Source organism: Psittacula echo (assembly GCF_963264785.1).
Source record: "Psittacula echo genome assembly, chromosome: 13".
Classification (NCBI taxonomy): domain Eukaryota; kingdom Metazoa; phylum Chordata; class Aves; order Psittaciformes; family Psittacidae; genus Psittacula; species Psittacula echo.
Genome location: NC_137749.1, coordinates 12137279 through 12154613, shown reverse-complemented (window position 1 = coordinate 12154613; position 17335 = coordinate 12137279).

The window sequence follows — 17335 nt, the reverse complement described above, 5'->3', positions numbered from 1 at the left end:
AGGGGTGTCCTGTTACTATTAGGAAATAAAATTCCAAATGAAAAAATAATGAAAACATTGAAGAACTTGTTGCACTTTGAGCCGTAGCTATGGTGGAACTGTCAGGGCAATCAAACCTCCAGCTTGAGCTGTGAGGATCATTTATATCCAGTCTAAAAACCCGTTCCACATGTGTTCCTGACAGCCTGGCCCTGGATTGCTGTTATTCCTGCAACCAGCATCCTGAGAGAAGCAGCTTTCCTTGGTAGCTTGAGGGGTTCACCTGCACTCTGCTCACCGAGAGCTCATCACCTGGGGCTACTGTCTTCATTTCCAAGCCCTGGAAACACTGAAGAGGTCTCCAATCCAAACTCATTCAATAGAAAGCTTCATGTTTCTTTTTTCCTTTGCATTTAAGATGAAGAACTCATGGAATGGTTTGGGTTAGAAAGGACCTTAAGATCATCCAGTTCCAACCCCCTGCCGTGGGCAGGGACACCTTCTACTAGACCATGTTACCCAAGGCTCATGTTACCAACCTGGCCTTGGACACTGCCAGGGATGGAGCATTTACCACTTCTAGTTGGGTTAATAATCCCTCTCTTGTTTTAACTACGCTCAAGGCAGCAGCTTGTGGTGGAATCTAAGACAAGCGATATCTGAAGATGGAGTCACTGGGAAGATGTCACTTAGGTTTTCTTTGGTTCTGGACTCCAGCACTTTAATGAAGCTCCTGCTTCTCCTGGCCTCCACTCACAGCATTTGGTTCTTGGTCTCCTTTTCCAGGTAGTAGCAAGTGTTGTTTCCAGAGAAGATCATAAAATCACAGAATGCTTTGGGTTGGAAAGGTTCATGTAGTTCCAACCCCCTGTCATGAGCAAGGATACCTCACACTAGACCAAGATTGGAAACAACAACTAAGGGAGTTGCCTGAAAGCACAGAGATGTGAATATGTATAAATATATATAAACAGTAATGTTAGGATATAACAATTCCTAGAGGTTCTCAGTGCTGTATGAACACACAGCAATAGGTCTGTCCCAGAGGACAAGAGGTGTGTGATGAGGAACAGAAGCAGTAGTGGTGATGCCAGCGTTAGTCAGCTCCTCAGTGGGAGAGGGCTGGGATTTCCACAGCCAAGGCTTGGAGTCCTCAAACAGCATCACGAGTCTGGTTGTGGAAAAGGGAAACAAGATCAGGACTCCAGCTGAGGGGCTGAGAGATGGGAGGGTGGGAATTGCTCTATCACAGCACTGGTCATCCCAGCATGGTCCTGACTGCTATAAAGTCAGCATTATATTTATGGTGGTGCCATAAACCTAACAGTCAATAACAGAGTAAGAAGTTCACTTGCATGCTGTGACTCCATCAGGGAATGCCTCGTAGCTCTGCTAGTGGGTGAGTAATGCAGGCCGACCAGGTTCATGCCAATAAAAACTTCGCTATGTGCTCTGGATGAGACGCATCATATGAACTGACTTCATAGCGATGTTGGCAGAAGGTGAGGGGTGACCACACCATCACGTTATGTCCTTTGTTTTGCTTGGTGGCTGAATCAGCAGCTGAGAAAAACTGAAGCTGTCTAGACTGGGTGAAAGTATAGAGCTGTGGTCGGATCAGTTCTCCATTCCAACAAAGAGATGTAGAGCGTGATGTCAGGTAGTACTTGGTAGTCTTGGGGTCTGACAATTGCAACCAGACCAAAGAACACACCAGACAAAGATGATATTAGTCATGAAGGAAAACCTTGTACTAATACGACCACATTGGGAAAGAGATTGTAGCCTTTTGCTGGACAGAGGGCCCGGGAAGGTCATGGGATCTTCATCCTTGGAGATGTTCAAGGACCGACTGGACAAAGCCCAGAGCTACTCAGTCTGAATTCAGTGTGGACCTTGGTTTGAGCAGGAGGTTGGAGTAGAGGCCAAGGTTTCTTCTGAACAGAGATGTTTTGTGATTCCAAATATTGAAATGTTATTCTAAGTAGAATACTCTGCATTTTGGGAGTGTTGAGGAGCAAAGTTTGCCTTTCATTTCCGTGAACTCTTATCCACAAGCAGGCTACTCACGCTAGTACAAAGGAATAGTTGTTACTCTTCCTTTTTAATCTCTCAGCTTCATTTGCATGAGATAAGGGAATGAAACCAGCACTGGGACCTTGCAGCCAGAGGTTCGTGGGAGGGCTTCCACCACCCCCATGTGCATTAATACACATTTTCCCCCATGTGCAAGCTGTAACCCCACACTTGCCAAGCCACCAAGCTTGCACAGATAGTTCACAACCATCTGTTACGAGCTGAGGACTGTCACCTGCCTTCTGCCCTTTAGCTCCCACAGAAAGAGTCTTCAACAGAAGATGCTGAGAAGCTGTAGCACAAGGGCATTTCTTTATCTTCTTTCTCTTCTTCTTTTTCCCAAGCTTAAGAAAAATAAGCAGCAAAGAGGATTTATCCTTTTCTCTTCCCACAGATAATGACTTGGAATTGCCAAGTGAAGGTGTTGCCAATTGAGGACCAAGATGTTCTGCCTACCACTGCAGAAAGGTAAAATGTCTTTGATGTTCTATAGAATCCAGGGCACATTTGCAAATTTCTGGCTTTTGAAGGGAAGTTTTGGTCACCAATTCCATTTTCTTGACTTGCCACAATCCGAGTCTTTTCTATCAACTGCCCCAATTTTTTGCTTACCCAGTAGCCTCAATGTGTTGATGGATATGAGCATCTTTTCTTCCTCCTCTCCTATCTGAGTCTGAGAACTTCCAGTACCTTGAAAGTTGGTTGAGAACTGCACTTTTTAGTTTGTGAAAACTTCATTTTGCTGTTTTCCTTCCGTAAAGCAATTAGAAACCAGCATTTTTCATGCAGTAAAATTGGACAAAAGCAAACAAATTTCTGGGAAGTCTCAAATGCTTCTTGATCATGGTTGGTTTTCTTTAAAGCTCCATTTGTTTCAATAAAAATCTGACTTTTTAATTTGTGAAAATATTTGGTTTGGACTTTTGTCTACATATTTTACGTTTACCAGCACAAAATACCTTTGACATTTAATAGGTAATAATCTGTCATGAAATAGTTTAATATGTTTTAAACAAAATGCTCCAACAAAATAACGTCCAAAACCGAAATGAAACATTCCAGCACTGCCTGTGGAAAGCTGAGGCAAATGCTCAGACCCTCTTCAAGAAATTGAGAAGTTCATAGAAATTGAGAAGTTCTTGCAAAATGGTCTGATTTTGATCCAAATTTCGCTTTTGGAAGGAGGGCCTCCATCAAGTACTTTTTGACCAAGTGCTTTTGATCTTTGCTTTTCTACTTCCACTTGGTACTCCAAAGCATTCCTTTTTTTTGTCATTTTCTTAAATCGAATTATCTTAGCCCATCAGAAGGAAAGGCAAAATCCTTCATTTATCTTCATTTTACTGACAAGGGAGCTTGGCCAGGGAGGAGGGAGAGAGGAAGTAGAAGCCAAGACTTATGGGCCAACTCAGTGCTTCCCTGGTGTGGATCATACCCAGCTCCTCCAGGACCAAACAGGGCATGTGGTCTGCTCTAGCTGGGATGGATCTAGGAGAGACTGTGGGAAGTCAGCCTCTCCATATTAGATCTGCTCTGGTGTATGGTTCTGTGCTGGATCCTAAATAAACTGGGGTGTTTATGTGCTACAGCTGAGACCTGTTTGTATCTTGGCTTGTTACTTCAACATGTTGTGATTGCCCAGTCTAAACACCCTGCAAGATGCTGCACCACCAAAGTTGTGCTCGGTGTTTGCCGCAGCTCAATTTGCTGGTTTTGGGATGTAAAACTGGAAGCAGGGATGGGCGAGGGTGCACACTTGGAGAGAACTCAGGGTTGAATGAAGGTTGTGTCCTGTGTGTCCTGTTTCCTGAGGCTCTGCTTGATCTTGCTGTCAGAAGAAGCTTTCTGAAATAACATGACAATTGTCGTTTGCCCCATCACAGTCAAGCTTTGTCCCATCAAGTTATCCTCAAGAGATGTGCAGCGGGTTGGTTGTTAACCAGATTTCTGAGAGCTGAAGCATGTGTTTCTCTTTTCAAGTGCCTGGTTTTACCTGGGGGGGAATCTCTGTAGCGCTTGGGAAGGCTAAAGAGTGACTGAATAATCTCTCTTTTTGGACATAGAAGTGGTAAAAAGAGGTTTAAACTGAAAGAGAACATTGGGAACGTGATTGTTCCCTTTCTTTCTCCTCCTCCCCTCAAATTCCTATTGAAAACAGAATGGCAATGCAATATTTCTTTACTTGGAAAAGAAGCTTTTAGTAACCGAAATATTGATGTATTAGTTCTATGCAAAAGCCATGTGCTAAAGAAACGTGTGCCTCTGATGAGCCAGCTTGACCTTGAAACTGGCAACAACCATGATCTCCACCAGTGTCCGACTGCAGTCACCTCTCCCAGTCTACACTATTTACAGTCAATCACAGCAGCTTTAGCCTTGGTGCACAAGGTCCTCTGACCTAAAACCTTGGTGAAACGAGCTCTCCAAGGGTTTAGGTGCCTGGAGCAGGATAAGGGGTCTCACCTTCTGGAAGTGCCTGTTTCCCTGCTTGGAGGAGCTAATACATGCAAGTCTCCATAAGGTGAGGTGAATTTGTGTATCTTTCCTGGTTTTTGTCCTTTTCCAATGCACGAAGCACCAGTCTCACTGCTAGCTTTGCAGTTCTGAGCTGTGTTGTCATTGCAGCAGTGAGTGGCAACCTGTCCATTCCCAAGTCTTCATTAACCCAACGACATGCATAGATACATCTGGCACAACAGCTTTGAGGAATGTGTGGATCCATGGTAGCTTTGTGGTTTCACAGAGCAGAAATGATAACACAGTAATGAAAAAGTGACCCTCCAAAGAAATCCCTTATCTTTTCTGACAGTCACCCACAGGAAGAACATTAATTTCCAACCTGTTTCTAAACATACTGACAGTGGGTGAGTTGGGAAACAACGGAAGCAATATATTGGGTTCTTAGCCATAAACGAGGAATTAACTGAACACTTTCTTTTCATTTCCCCCCGTTACCTGGAGCTGAACCAAACTTGCATCTTTTAGCTGACAATGTTCTTCCTGGTGAAGCAAAGGCTTGCAGTGATTATTTTTCTCTGTGGGTTGGTGTTTCCATCACTTCCTGCTTGATTTGGAGAGTTCTCTGTCAGTTCTTTGCTCCTTTCACACCCGCTCTTGCTTCTTGGTGCTCCTTTTCTATGTATGATAGAGCTAGGAGGAAGGTTTAGGTCCTGCAGTTGGTGGTCCATTCGTGCTATCAGCAACGTTCAATCAATCAATGCTATTCGGTTTCCTGTACCCTATGCAATACCTGGAGACCCTGGGCAGTAGAAGCCCTAATTTAGGAGTGTTGGCTTTCCCATTTTTTCCATCACATCCCTTCTTCCATCTCCTGGTCTGCACCTTGAGTGACTTCAGAGAGATGCTGTGATCCTTGAACTTGGTAGCAGGTAACTTGCAGGTTAAACTCCTTTCCCTAGGAGATGGGGCCAGCTACAGAGCAGTACCTTTTGCTGTGGAAAAATGAGCTTTTTCTTACTTCTTAGTGTCCCTGACACTGGGACACAGCAGAGCCGTGCTCCTGGCTGGTTTTGCAGCATCTGTCACCTGCATACCAGGGAGAAAGCAAGCAGAAATAACCAGTTTTGGGAAAAGCTTTGAAAATTATGGGAAAAAATACTATGATTCCAAGGAAAAATAGGAACATAGTGTGGTCAGCCCCCCTTCCTTTCCCTTTTTCTCCCAATTTAGTGGCAAAAAGGACTCATGGACACCTTTGGGTCTCCCTGTCCAGCTCAGATCCTTTTATCCTAATTAGTCTCTTTGCCCTCAATACTGGGCTTTCCTGGTGTGACCTCAAGCACTTCTCCTGGAGCAGTGGGTACCACCCCTCAGCCTGAGCGTTAGGCAGGATTTGCCCCTGCTTTTACCACTAAGGAGATCCATGGCCTGATGCTCACCATGTTGCTCCTGGTTTTCGGGAGGCCAGATGTCCTGTGGTATATTCTGCAGCAGAATACAGATTTAGAGGTCTGCCTGTGTGCAACGACGGGAGATCTGAAGGTTTCCTTTCTCTTTCTGTCTCTCCCTCTCTTCCCCCAATCATTGCCCAGCCCCAGTTACAGCCTGGATGCTCCCGGAGGAGGCGAGCAGCACTTCAGACACAACAAAGCCCCGTTGCCAGCTTGACAAAGGCAACATCTCCTGGACGTCTGCCCTAATGAGAGCAAATCTTTTGTCCAAACATTTGAAGTGAGGAGGTGCCTTCTTTTGCCACCCCCCACCGGGGGGAATATTCTTATCCAGTTTGCTCTGGTTGGAAATGGAACCAAAGGCATTCGCTGCTTTTAATGAGAGGTGACAGTGGCTCCAGCACTTCAGAAGGGAATTAGAAAAGGAGGGATGGCTGCGGAGCCCGTCTCCACTGAGTCTTATCCACCAGCCCTTCTGTCCCGGGCAGTGCGTGGGATCAAAGGCCACCTACCTGCTGCTGAGCACAAAATCCCTTGGGAACCCCTGCTCCAGCGGTCCTATCCATGCTTTAAAGGGCAGCGTAACGCAGGGCTTTGACTCTCTGGGGAAGATGGGGCAAGAAGGCAAAGATGACCCCATTGAGCTTCTGGGCATCAGAGTTGGATCTGCTAATGTGGGTTTTTTGGAGTGTTACACATGTCCAGGTTTTGGGTTAAGGCTTTGGTGCAGGGGAGAAATGTTGGGATTCAGTGAAAGCTGGTTGGAAATGCAGCAACTGAAATGTTGCGGAGAGAATTTTTATATATATTTTTATATATATATATAATATTTATATATATAATATGTATATTTAATGAAACCTTTGACTTTAGATAAGTGTTTCAGATAGGGTTTTGGGTTTCTTAGGAGTTTAAAGAAAAAACTTCTTAGAAATACCCACCAAAATCTCCCCATATCTGATGGTCTCATCACTGAAAAGCGGCGAGCAAAACCCATTCTTGTGTCTGTCTCGTGATGAGTTTGCTTGAAAACATCAGCAAAATCTTGGAGAAAAATGTGTATTTTTAATCCCATTTTAAAGGACCTTTATCCATGTGTGAACTTCTCTTTTGAAGCAAATCCATTTACAGGAATGTCAGGGAAATGCTGGTGCTCTGGAGGAGGAGAGGGATGGTGGGGTGCAGACGCTGAGCCACATAACGCTGACCCCAGGGTGTGAAGATGGATTGAACAGGCTGATAGCAGTGATTACGATGAGTTTCCTTGGTATTATTTTTGTGTGCTGGAACAGCTTGTAGCTGCCCTGTGAAAGGGATGGGGAGGGAAAATAACTCCCCATGCACAGATCACATAGAGGATGCTTTTTGCACACCTCTGCTGTGGCTCATGAGCTTTGGATGTGTCTGGATGACTTCAGTAGCTGATACAGGATGAATTCACCCTCAGTCCCACCCTATCACATGGGATGGTGCCCTCCCTGGGGAGCATCCCAGCTTGCAAGTCACACTTTGGGTTTACCAGCACAAATCCATTTTGGGAGGTAGGATGTTCGCTGGAAGCGGATGGGAGAGAGCAGTCAAGGACCGTGTGGGTATTCCCTTTCTCAAAGAGCTGGATTAGAGATGCTGTTGCTGGGGACCTGATGGTTATTGCTGTCCCCTTGGTGGCACTGGGAGCTGAGGGACAGCAAATAACAGCTTCAGGGCATTTACAGCAGCAGGAAAACAAGAATCAATGTGTCATAGCTAAGGATGCTGGGGGGGAAAAATCCCTTTTCCCCCATTTCCACCCCAGAGGAAAATGTCTGCATTTTTTTCCTCTTATTGAAAAAGAATGAATGCATTTCTAGGTTTCTGCATGAGAACTGTTCAGTTTTCCATGGGTGTGTGACACAGCTTAGGGAAAGCTGATACTTTAAGGGAGAAATCAGGCTATTTTGGTGCTTGGCTGTGGAGCAGGGGCAGGACCACGCGTGAGCACTATTAACAACCTGAACCTGCTCGTCCATCTCCATCAGGGCTCTGGGAGCTGCCGACAGCACAAGTGGAAGCGGATGGAGCCTTCATCCTCGCTGAAGGCTGGGAGGGGGGAGCAGGGGAACAACCCCTGGGGAGCAGGAACCTGCTCAATAAATAGCAAGTGATAAAGCAGCCGTTTCCATCAGGAAATCAATTAGATGTGGGGCTTTTGGGTTGTATTTCTCCCCCCCCCCCCCCCTTTTCTTCCTCTCTTCCCCTCCTCTTTCCCATTTTTCAGGCAGATGTCTAAGGTGAGGCTTGTGGAAGCAATTGCTTCTCAAGGCAGTTGCTGTTCTGTTCCTTCCATTCACAGCTAAAGTGCAGCGAAGCCCATCGCTCTGGGGCTTTGTGCTTCTTCATCGTCCCCCCCACATCCACTGGGAAGTTGCAGGGAGAGAAGCTGGAGCTGGGGAGGTTGCTGGGGTCACACGTTTGAGATGCTTGTAGCCTGGAGGAGATGCATCAGCCTTGGAGCCAGGCCCAGCCAGTGAGACCCAGAGTGAGGTGTTAGGGATTTTCAGGCTCGGGATGAAGGAGAGGAGGGTTTGGGAGTGTGAGCTGGGATACATTTGCTTTGTGTTTGGCTTTTGAGCTTGCTCAGAGATGAGGAGGGACTGAAAAGGAGGTTAAATCCCTCTCTGGGCAGGGTGAAGCCGCAGGGTTACCTGCTGGTCCTAGGGATGTGCTGGAGGTGAATGGGCAGCTCAAGGTCTTTGGCAATAGGAGACAGAGTGAGTGGTTCAGGTCAGATGTGCCAGTGACTGGGGAGATGCAGGTTTCCCCCTGTCCCTGGGCAGCACACAGCTTCCCCAAGGCTTTCCCTCACCTCCTACCTCCAGCTGTTTGCAGCCATGGCTCTGCCAGGGGCTGCAGAACCTCAGCTCCTAGACAAAGGTGATGCACCTGCATTTTAGCAGTGATGCTACAACCCCCTCATACTCAGCCCTTCTCCCCTCCTCACCTCATGTTTGTCCTCCCAGCCAACACTGTGGTCTCCTTCATGCATTTACAGCATCCACCCAAACTACTTATGGTGCCCTGTCTGGTGCAGCAAAAGCCACTCAAACCCATGGGATGCGGGCTGGGGGAAACTGGGATTCTTCCTCATCCCTGAAATTTCCAGTCGGATTTTGCTCATAAGTATATGAAAAGAGATTTTACAGTTAGCACGATGTGTCTGAAATAACTCACCTTTCTTTCGCAGGCAGTTACAGAAACCCTGAGTTCATCACCCCTGGAGAGCATCCGCTTGTGTCCTGGAGGAATCCATAATGATGGAAAACAGGTATTTAAAGTCCTGCTTTGCTCCTTACACTTCCCTGACCTGTTCCTTGTCCATTCCTGACTTTACAAAAGTTGTAAGGAATTGTAACTTGTTGAAACAGTGATGGGTTCATTTATTAAACAGGGTTAAGGAGGAGTTGGAGGTGCTGTTCCAGAGAGAGGCCTTCAATGGTAGAAATACAACCCAGTCCATGAATGTGGATTAACTATTTCCATATAATTTTTATTTCCTTGTCAGAATAGGAAAACCAAGGTGTTTGATGGGTCAGGCTTGGTGGATTCAGCAGGGCTGTGTGTATTTGGGGGTAGACCTGGTTTTGGAACTAGAAGTTCAGGTTAACGAAGGTTGACCCAACTTGGAGGCGCTGGCTTCGAGACCAAACCTTTGGTTGCTGTGGTTGCAGCATCCTCTTTGTCACTTGTCATCCTTGGTGGTTTATGGGTTTAGAAGCCTTGCTCCTCACTTAACCCCAGGAGCTCAACAGTGCTTAACCCTTTCTCTTGTTGGTTGTGCAGAGACCTGAGCACATGAGGAAGAGAATGCATTGGCTTGGTCAAGGAGGGCCAAACTGCTTTGTTCTATGGAAAAATGGAGATCAACTTTCAAGAGATCGAACATCACCATGGAATTGTATTTCCAAAAGCTTTCTGCTTTGAAAACATCAGAATATTTGGTGGTCTGGGCTTTAATGTCAAATCTCCATGAAGTAAAAACCATCTAAGTCAAAATGTTAGCTCCTTTGTTAACCCAATTGTCAGCAAAAGCAGTAATTCAGCCTAAGAAGTCATCATGAAGGGGAAAGAAAGAGCGGAGGCAAAGAGGAAGGCCGCTTGTCTGTGGAAACGAAAGCATTTTGCTGTTGAGCAAATTTCTCCTGGTGAAAATTTCACTGATATTTGGGCAAAATATTGTGACCTGTGCAAATCTGCTTTTCCTGCTGGTCATCGGTGTCACCATGGGAACAGCAGCCTCCTCCTGCCCAAAGCAAAGGGGGTTTTCCTGGAGAGCAGAAGCAGAGGATGCTCTCCTGATGGTGTGGCCACTTGGGCAGAGGACAGGTTCCCTTGAGACCAGGTCCTCTATACATTACCTTGATGCAGGAGGAGACCTTGATATATGTACATCATCTATCCCTGTGAACAGGGCTGACCAGGCAGGTTCATTCATCTTCTCTCTCGGAGAAGGAAAGGAGCAAACTCTGTCTGGTCTGGATTCCAGATGTTGTGGATGCAGGGATGGCGTTGTCTGATCAGAGTCCTTGGATCTGGACAGTGCTGGGTGCCCCTGCTAGCAGCAGCCCATAGGTGTGTGCAGGCAGCCGTGTGCTCCCTTTGGAGCATCGTGGGCTGTAGCATGGAAGGGATCAGTCCTATCTTATCCTATCAGTCCTGGGACTATCGGACATCACCGGCTGCAAATATGTTCCTCACCTATTGCAAACGTAAAGTATTAGTTAAATGCTTTCTCTGACCAAATGACTTAAGCTGATGGAGTTAACTTGAACTTCACAGTCTGGTCCTTAAGGCTCAGCGCCCAAAAGATGCCTCAGCTGCTTTTAATCATATGGACATCCCCTGAGCTCCCAGATGCCAGACTCAGGCTTATTACCCTGCAGGAACTTGTTAGGCTGTCAGCCCTAAATGTTCAACTATCCCAGGTGAACCACCTCCCATACTCATTTAATTATATATCTGTACTCATACGTATATATATATACGGTCTTGCAGCTTGTAGGTTGTAATAGATGGCTTTGAAAGCAATGGATGTAAGAGCATGTTTGCTTTGCCTTTCACTCTTCAACCACCAGACAGATTTTAAACCACATGCAGACAGAAAGTTTTAGGGTTCAGTAACAAGGGTTCGTGCCTGATCTGTACAGGAGATGTGTGGAGCTGGTTAAAAAGTGCAGGTTATTTTCCCTCTGTTAACAAGTTTGATGCTGAGAAAGGAAACATCCTTCTGGATCCTAATTTCAATGAAGGCTTTGGGAAGGGGATAAGAGGGAGTCGATGGTGTCGCGGAAAGGACTCAGTTGGAGATCAATGTGATCAGACAAAAGCCAACTATTATAGAAAACTAACTCTTTATATACTATTGCTTAAAGTTGCTTACAATAACTTGGCACATTGTGATTGGATACATATCTTTAAGGCCCTTAACAACTAACATATAATTGGTTAAGCACAGGTGTGAGAACCTGACCTTCAAAGCTTGCCCCCAGTCCACAATTTAGCAACTCAATAAATTCCAGCTCCTTCTTATCTTGCTGGGATTGTTACTCCCAGCGCCTCACTCCCATCCTCCTTCACCTTTAGTTGTCCCTTGGTTCATGTCGAACTCCACGTAGGCACTTGCTGATCCGGGTATGTGGCCGTTCTTTGCCAGAAAATGATCCACACGAGGGCAATGAACATCACTTGGTGTAAGCAAGGTGATATATTTCACTCTCCTTTTCTGGAATTCATTGGGATTCTGCAGTCAGCAGGAGGGAACTCTGTGGTTTTGTCCCATCCCAAAGCAAACGGAACTGTTATCATTAGAAAGCTCTAGAATGCCTTGGGTTCCTTTTTTTGTCTGCACGTACATGATGTAATCTTGTAAAACTTGTTTGTGTAAAGCACTGTATGGGCAGCTCCCTGTGTTGTAACTCACGTTCCGCTCGGCAGGTTCCCAAGTAGGAAAGATAAAGCCATGAGTTATGTTCCTGCCTCTTGGCTGGGTTTCCTGTTCACCCCAAATTAGCTGAAAACACTGGGGAAGACTGAGATGGGGCTTGGAGCAACCTGCTCCAGTGGAAGGTGTCCCTGCCCGTGGCAGGGGGCTGGAACTGGATGAGCTTTAAGGTCCTTTCCAACCCATACCCTTCTATGACTCTTCTCCAGTTGCCTGTGAGCAGAGACTCTGCCCAGGCTTGAGCACTTGGAGCATCACTGCGAAGGCCAGGAGGTGCAAGGGACCGAGGGCTGGCTGGAGAAGGGGGGGAGGCTTGGAAACCAAGCTCCCTCCCAGCCCATCCTGTTTCAATCGCGCCAGCCCGACAATGTTATTGCAGCAATCAGCTGCAAGACAAACCAGCTGGCCCCGTCAGCCGGCCTGCCGAGGTGTGGAAAGTCCACTGGGGGATTAAGCTGGTCTTACCATCAGTCCTCACTTGTGAAAATACAACCTACTAAGTTTTCCTAGATGATGCAGTTTTCAATTGCTTTTGTTTGCTTTTCAGGCAGGTCTTAAATCAGGCTGTCAGTCAGCCTCCCTTCCTCCCCCCTGCCTCACCTCTGATGCGGCTTCCAGGCACTTTCTGGGAGGACCTGTAATATCTTTCCTATTGCCATTTATTTATGGGGCTTTCCCTTCCTCCCAGTAGGAAGGGAGGTGCTGTGTCTCACACAGGGAAGCGTGTGCTCTGCAGCTTGTTGTTTGGAGCCCCCAAATCACCGTCAACCCCAGGGTACCCAGCAACGATGCTGCATGGGGCAAGGGGGCAACGGCTGCAGGAAGGACTAGGAGGAACCCTGCCCTGATGCTCAGTGTCTTTGCATTGTAACTCCGACCCCTTTTCCAAGTTTCTGCTTTCACATTAGCAATGCAGCACTCGGGAGGGTGGGGAGGTCATTATGGGTGTCTGACAAACCTCTCACCCCTCTCTTCAACGCCTGCAATGGGGGATTTCTCATGAAGAGCTAAGGGATAGGGTTTATCTGCGTTTCCTCTCTTCCCTCGGCTGTTGCATCCATCTTCGTGGCTGCAAAAGGCATTTGCGCCGTGTCCCGCGAGTAGAACAGAGCTGAAGGCTTGTTAGAGCTCACTGATAGAGTTTCCTATCCTGGCCAAAGAGGGTGCCATGGTTTTGGGAGGATGAAGTACTGGCTGAGATGTGGAGGAAGCAGGTCTGCAAGGTGCAAGCCTGTGAGTTCAGTAGGAGTCAGCAGCTCGGCCCCGTGCTCCATCCCACCAGGCTCATTTTTATATATCTTTAGGTGCTTGAGTACAGCCCTGTCAACACATGGGAAAGGAGGTGGTCCTGGCTGCGTGTATGCAGCAAAGCCAACACATCCAGGCAGAGACTGACTTTGCTTGACATATGGAGCAGGTCGGTGCCTCCGGGACACAGCAGCCCCACTGCAAACATAACGTGGAGCTGCTCTACATGTGTGCAGGGGAAGTTGGCCCAGTGTTGCTGGGCGTCCAGAGCAAGCCCTGACCCAGCTCTGTGGCCATCACATTACTGCTCCAAGACACGGTCCCATTGGCACGGGGTGGATGATCTCCAAGGAGCTTTACAAATCTGGCCCAAATCCTGCAAGCAGCCGTGGCAGCATCTCTTCCCCCCACCCCGGCCTCAGCGTTCCAGGTGTTTTCTTCCGCTTTTGTCTCATAACACAATACACAAAGGACAGGCCTCTTCCAGATATGGGAATCTGTGCGCCAAGTCCACTCCCAGCAGCCCACTAAATCCTACCCCTCCATGTAATTGAAATCGCAGCGGTTGTGCCTAGAGGAAGGTGGGGGAGGTTGCTGGGTTTGAATGTCACCTGGTTAATGAACACGCCGTGATACCTTTTCCCCCCTCTATCTGCAACACAAGGCAGGGGATGGAGGGGGTTTTGATCAGCTCTGCTGGCTGAAGGAGCTGATTCCTCTGGCAAAGCTGCTGTGGTTGGTATAAGGCAGAGCCGGTGTGCCGGGATGAGGTTAGCAGACAGGGCTGGCAGCATTCCCCAGGCTCCTGCGGGAGCACGGTGCTGAGCTGCTGGCAACTCTCCTCTCAGATAAAGAAGAAGGCAGAGAAAACCCAGGGCACATCCCTGTCCTGGAAGGGCTGAGGGCAAGTGACTGGCTTTGTATGATGCAGAAGAACAGTCCCCTCCTGGCAGAGATGTGACCTCCTACCTAAGTGTAGGTAATGCAAATGCTGGTCTCATGCACCATTACTGCTACAGACATCCCCTGACATCTTTAGTAGTGAAAAGGATGGTTGTCTGGGCAGATCAGCAAGGCAAGGAACCCTAAAGCTCCTTGAGGATAAGGGAAGAGCTGGGTGTGATTTGGGGTGCACAGCAACCAGATGAATTGCAGGAATGCAATGATACTTGGCACTGAAGAGTGAAGGAAGGGGATTCACAGGCTTTATTCCTGCTGCTGTTGACTGATGTGCCAAACGGTGGCTGGAGAGCCCTTGAGAGCCATCGTGCAGACATGTGGTCCCTGCAAGAAAGGGACAGAGGGTGGCCGCCTCTTTGACTTACACAGCTAAATCCACAGGAGCTCCTCACTTCAAGCCTTGAACTGGTTTGTGTCTGATTTTAGCCAAGCCAGAGCAGCACCGGTATCTAGAAAAGGCTCTGTGTTCCTTCTCCTCTTTGCATCTCCTGCCAAGCAACCTGGAGACCCTTGGAGGCAGCAGCACCTTCTAGTGCTCTGGTGAGGTGAAAAGGACCCAAATTCCAGGTCTTAACGTTATGTAGCCTTCTGGGCAGAAGGAATAAGAGAAAGCCAACTGAAACATGAAAGTGTGTGTGCTGTTACAGCATCCAGCCCATGGAGCAAGGCAAAATGTGTTTTCACTTGGGCCAAAGCAAGCTGAAGGACCGAAATCCCTCATCTCACAACCCTGATGTGAAATCCAGGTTGCTTCCTTGCACACATCTGTAGCACTGTTCCTTCTGGTGCCTTCGAGAGAAAACAGGGCAGGAACAAACCAGATGGTCTCCAGCATAGCACGGTGCAAGGCCTTTGAGGGCTTCTCAGGTGAGGAAGGCAGGATGCGGTGCACACCATGGCTTGAAAGCCTATGGAGGATGGTGTGGATGACAGTCACCTTGTCCTGCTTGAACAGCTTGGCAGCTTGAGCAGGGGCATATCAGACTCCCAAGTTTCCCAAGGCCATGGATCACTCAGCTTGAGGAAGGAAAAGCATCTAGCTGGTGTCAGGGGCTGATAGAGCAATAAGGAATCACTGTACTGTGCTTTGAACCATGCTCTGCTGGATCTGGGACCGCTTGGATTCACTGACTCTCTGCTCTTGGACTGTGCTCCCAAGAAATCCCCAAGCCACTGCTTCTGGGCAAGGAAAGGGGATCAAAGGGAGTCCTTCAGGATCTGGTGATGGGACTGATGAGAAGCCATGGACCACCCTGGCCTGGCCTGGCTCCTTCTCCTTTGCATCTTGCCCATGGCGGGTTTGAAGATGCCCAACTGGGCACCTTCAAAGACAGGAGTGACCTATGGAGAGAGGCATCAGACCAAGACCTCCCTGCAACCCAGGATCAGGAATGTGCATCAGCGTAACAGCGAGGAGCAGCATTCCTGTCTCTCCCAGGGCTCCCAGAGGATGGATACACTGGATGGATGTCTGTGTTCACTCCTGGCATTAGTGAAGTCCTGCCACTGGAGAGCATGACCAAGAGCCTGAGTGGAAGATCTCACATCACCTGGAGCCTTTTGGGTGTCTCCGCACAATGCATGTTACTGCTAACTTGGAAGCTCTCCCTGGTGAGATTAATGGCTGCTCTCATTTGTTCTGCTCTGTCTAGGGAGAAAATGATGCTTGTAACTGGAATTGGGGCTTTTTGGCTATTTTGTCCTGTCCTCTTGCAGCCTAGGAAGAAGAATAGCTGCTTGGTACCCTTGGAAAACTGCTGGATTCGTTAATGATGATATGTTACTTGGAAAATGCTGCTCTGGAGTCTTTACATGTGACCTTGGCTGCGGTTAAAATAGAAACATCTCAAGTAAAACCAGGATTCCTTGAGGAACTACGCAATACCTGCGGTGGGATGCCAAAGGGTTAATGTTTGAACATTCCATGCACCAGCCTCCCTGGGAAACAGGTTTTTAACCTGATCTAGAAACATTCAAATTGCCATGCGTTTTATATTGAGTGGGATTAGCTGAGAGCATCCAAAACCCACACCATTTCTCAGAGGGCTTCTGGTGGGGAGAGCTGGAGGCAAACCGGGCTGTGATATGTGCTACAGATGGCATGGCTATCCTGCTTGCTGGAGCAGGTCTTGCAAAGGGATTTCGGAGCAAGTGGAAGTGAACCTGGCTGGGAATTGTTTTGATAAAACATGTGTTAGAGTTTCTTGGTCAGATGAACCTTTTCATTAGCTACACATGGTGCCTGCCAAAGCTGAAGCTGCGAATGGTTTCCTCCATCAGTAGGGCAGAAGGCAAGTGGATTCAGGAGAAGCAATGGCTTTGTGCAAGTGCGTCCAGGCTAAGTGTTGGCTTCAGCTCTCTGCAGTGGAATCATAGAATCCTAGACTGGTTTGGGTTGGAAAGGACCTTAAGATCATCCAGTTTCAACCCCTCTACCATGCAAAGGGACGAAACACAGGGCATGACTGCCATTGACACCAGGGGCTTTGGACCTCTTTGCCCATCCACCCTCGCAAGACCCCTGATGTGGTGGTGGGACCCATCATGTACTGCTTGATGGTGTGTTCTTAGCAGTGTGATGCCAGACCCTCTTGCCCTGCATCTCTTGGATGAGCTGTCAGTGGCCAACGCTCCTTCCAGTCCCCACCTCGAAGCCACTCTTCAGCCTGAGCCAGGGCACGGTCCTTCCCCTTTCTCTTTTCAGTGCTAACACAAATACTTTAGAGGCAGCCTCTTCCGTGTGGTGGGAAATAGGGAATTCTTGAACGTGTCCCTTTTTGGCAGCAGGGCTGTGTTTCTGCTGCTCTGGGCACAGCGACGCCAGCCGGCAGAGGCTGTGCTGATGGTGAGCTCCTTCCAGCTGCTCCGCCAGCATAAATCCGAGCCGTGAGCTTACCCAATTCATTAGACACTGCCTGTTGAAAAGGCAGTAAATCACCTCAAACCTCAGTCAGGACTGGCTTTGGCATGGTTTATGGTGGAATTAGAATAACGAATGAGGAGCCGGCTGTTTATGTTAGTTTTGGCTTGCAAGCTGAAGAAAAATCCTGGTGTTGAACTTCATGATAAACTCTCCCCACCACCAGTGGGCTCTGAGGTTGGGAATAACTTTGGAAAGCCTCAAGGGCCCACGAGGGTGAGAGAGTGGCACATCACAAGCTGAATGAACACTAAGGCTTAGATA